The sequence below is a fragment of the Amphibalanus amphitrite genome, unplaced genomic scaffold (assembly GCF_019059575.1).
Source record: "Amphibalanus amphitrite isolate SeventyFive unplaced genomic scaffold, NRLGWU_Aamphi_draft 001929F_arrow, whole genome shotgun sequence".
Classification (NCBI taxonomy): Eukaryota; Metazoa; Arthropoda; class Thecostraca; order Balanomorpha; family Balanidae; genus Amphibalanus; species Amphibalanus amphitrite.
In genome coordinates this window covers 53729-57705 of record NW_024883422.1, presented here as the reverse complement: position 1 = coordinate 57705, position 3977 = coordinate 53729, and the positions used below count along the sequence as shown (strand labels likewise).

Here is a 3977-nt window from a genome sequence, read left to right as displayed (position 1 = left end):
CAATACTACAAGAACTATGAATTTCTGAAGTTATTTTCACATGCTGGAATGTTGAAACTCTACTTTTGTCGTCCATTTTCATGTTTGATTGAGCCATCATATCATATAGAACTGTTTTCGTTCTTCAGTCACAAGCTTTCGCACAAATCCTGAATTTTTACACATCATCTTGAACCATGCTCCAGTCTTTCCAACAAGGTGGTATGTAACATCAAAGCAATTTTGATTTGTTACAACAGCTTCAGATCATGATAGGCTTGAGGTTAGTTACACCATTTGCCAGACAAATCTCTACAAAATGTGTATCAATTCCCAAACTAAGTAATTGATCATATCAGTATTTGCAGTTTCCACACAATGTTTCATAATACTATTCTATGCTTGTATAAAGAAACTCAAATAATCCACAAATTGTTATTGAAACACTCCCACTTCAAGAATTCACAGCAATAACTGTACAAGTTCAGAAGCAAACAAACATTGCGCCAGATTTCGTATGAAACGCGCCATCGTCCTGAAGTTTCTACCACAGACGGTAGTTCAACCGCAGCCGTAGTGCGAAAACCCCTGCCCGCCTTACCCCACGGCGGAGCTCGGTTGCAATTTGTAAATACGCAGAGGGATCTCTGGGCTCGGAGAGGACGCAGAGTTTCAAGATGCCTATAAATAACAGGTACGGTCCGAGTTTGAGATATGGAAGCACTCAATCACGACAAACATTGCGCAGATGAAACATATCTTGACGCAAATATTCTGCTGAGGTCGTAGTTTGGCATGAGTTTGATTGCGTCATAACAATAATAAGACTGTGAGACTAACAAGTAAGATGTGTTTTATGACGTCAAAATTACATCATTTTTACCTTGTTTATGAAAATGTATAATGCACTAGATCAAACCACGTCGAATGTTTTTGGCAAGGTATATTGGTTTTCGGGACATTTGAAAGTTGAATTAAGGGCCGCCGCGGTCCGCGGATATATTTATTATTCATAGGCATCGTGGATTGTTGCGTGGTGCTCATGGGGCATCAGTTGGTGATTGATAACATTTTGCTTTGATTTCTGATTGCTGATGATTTAAATTCTATGATGGTTTACTGTGCGGAACCTTCGTGTAGAAATGGGTCCGGGAGAAGAAACAACCAGGCGCCCGGCACCAAATATCACGAGTTCCCTGCGGATGAAGTGATGGCAAGGCGATGGTGGCAGATCATAAAAAGAGGGGAGCCATTCCCGAAGAACTTCCGCCAGTATTGTTTGTGTTCTTTGCATTTTGTAACTGCTGACTATGAAAGAGGCCTCAGGTCAGAACTGCTTAAGTTGCCTCCGCAGTATTCTGCCATGAAGCTGCTACCTACATCAGTCCCATCCAGGAACCTGACTCGTCCTCCAAGGTAAAGGCCTCACCTGACTACACTGCATGCGGTTTTCGCGGGTTTGCGGGTTTTGCGTAGTACCTACTGTTGTAGTAAAAACAATGTTTTTGTGATATGTTTTGGTATTATATTTAAGTTAATATAAGAGTTTTATTAACTTTTGTATATAGCTAATGTTAAAGTTAAATTATTTATTACTTTTGTTTCTAGATCGATATTTCGCAAAACATGCAAGCCCGCAAAAAACGCATGCAGAAAACGCATAGGTAGAGTAGCCAGGCCTTAAGTGTGCCCATCAGATATTTATGAGTTTACCTATCGGTTGAATAGCAAATCTGTATACACTTTACGGACAGCTCGCTTTTCAGCTGTCCGGATTGGTGAATAACCCATTTTTGAGGGACCTTTTTTAAATGAGTTTCCCACCAGCTGGGACAGGGATGAAGTTGCTCAGCTCAGACCAGATCAGATGGATAGTTGGGTATAGTCAAAATTACCCCATTTTGCCTTTTTTGTTATAAGGAAAGCTCAGCTGAACAAACAACTTAATTTTGAACTTCTTGTTAGCTCTGAGTTACCAGCTAGAATAGACATCATTAATGTCACGTATTTAGCAGTAAGGGTTTGTTACTAAAGTCGGTTATTTTTACAGAGTCACAACACCAAGGAGTGGTGCTGCTACACAGAGGTGGAGAGGAAGATGAGTCAAGGCAGGTGCAAGAAGAAGGAGAACAAGCAGCTCCCAAAGACTCATCACTCCAAGCAGAAGAATGCCTGCATTCAGATGCATCTGTACAGACGAAGTGTGAGCCTTAAAAGTACGTCGTATCTTATTTAACTTATTTCAGATACATTTCAAGTATGTTATTTATGTACACATGTCTATGACTTTACTAGAAAATAGGTGCAGTTTGAAAGATAAATTTAATTCCTGTCATTGCCCAATATTGGTGGAAGATTGGTTAAGAATATCCTCCTCCAGCTCAGTGTTACTATAAAGTCAGGAATAAAAATTGGTAATTGCTTTATAGCACAGTACCTGTGGATTGTAGAATATTAGTTACAATCAGTACTCACCCACATGAATGAAACACACACCTGCACCCATGCCCCCCCCCCCCACCCACCCATGCTCACATGAATAGCTGATAGCACCCATGATAGCTAAAGTTACTTCTGTATTTTGAAATCCCTTTCTTGTTCTGATGATCCTTTTGTCCTAACAGGTGTACCAGATGCCCAGCACTTGAGGCTGAACTGGCAAGCCTGAAGAGCAAACTGGCAGAGGCCGAGGACGTCCCTGTCCCATGCCGAGGACGTCCCTGTCCAGGCACTGTGGACGCGGCTGCGCAGTGTTGGAGACATGACTGTTCCCACCGAGTCTTTCTTGGAACTGTGCAGGGAGCTCGAGACCTGTTTCTGTGCCTACCATGCGATGCACCCCGATGGGCTCAGTCGAGAGCGCGGCGTCATCCGCAACGCCACCCGTATGATGGCCGAGAAATATTCGCGGGGCGTGCAGTGTGCCAAAATCCTGAAAGTGTTCGTTCGTGTGCGAACCTTTATCCGCCTGCGAACAGTGAACTCGACTCGACGTGCGGAGACGCTGTCAAGCGGAAGGTGCGGAAGCTGCGTCACCACGCACAGTAAACAGATTGGCAGAGGCACACATCATTCATTACATCACGATATTATTTATTGATCTCTTGAGCCTTTCTTTTTTGTAACAGCTGGGTAGTCGTTCAGTTTGTGCCTGAATCGAGTTTCCAGACCTTCTGCTAGCTACCGTCTCCACACGGCGAACTGGGTCCAATTTGTGACTTGTGCTCGAAAATGCGTCCGTGTACAGTGAGGGCGGAAATGATGTGATGTCGCTTAGGAGCCTTAATTGTTCTCGACCGTGTCGTGATGTATCGTTTTCATGATTCATTTTCCTTAAACTAGCTTGACTGTTAGCTGGCAACGTGCCATTTTATGTTGCACACATCTGCGATGATCGACGGCCAGCGCCTGCTGGCGGCACCGCTGCCGCCGCCCAGCGCCGCCACCTGCGGTAGAGGCTGTCCCCGACGCTCCCCGACGCTCACGCCGAAGGCGCCTCGCGCGGCGTCGCCTCCAAGTTCGGTGGGGCGCAATCTCTTACCGCGGGCGAGGGGACAATTGAGCTTCATGTTGCACAGTATTTGTTGATTTCCGTTATTGTCCGCAACAATTGTCTCAAGGGAGAGATGTGATGTCGTCTGATGTAAGATGATATGTGATGTGATGGAGATGTGATTCCGTGTACCCACTAACCCCTCCCCTCGCTGAATACAGCTCTGTTCCTGATAACTTTTCTATAATGCGCATTGTGATAATCGATAATTATCGGACTAATTCAGTGACTTAATAACGACAAAGACCAGATCAATTGGATGCAAAAATATTGCGTGTGTTCGTGTTTTAGATGCAACAAACGAAGGGCTTGTTATGCCGTACGAGCTAACGTGTAGTTATCGAGCGTAATACCTGTACATATACAATACCTGTACAGGTACAAGGCATTAAAAATACTTGTGTCATATATATATATATATATATATATATATATATATATATAT

General features: G+C 43.7%; 1 long non-coding RNA gene across 1 annotated transcript; it reads left to right on the top strand.

Moving 5' to 3' along the window:
* The first annotated feature begins 941 nt into the window (after positions 1 to 941).
* Positions 942 to 3708, top strand: LOC122375820. The gene is made up of 3 exons (XR_006255464.1): positions 942 to 1395; positions 2030 to 2195; positions 2604 to 3708. It is a non-coding gene; the product is annotated as an uncharacterized LOC122375820 (long non-coding RNA).
* The last annotated feature ends 269 nt before the right edge of the window (positions 3709 to 3977 follow it).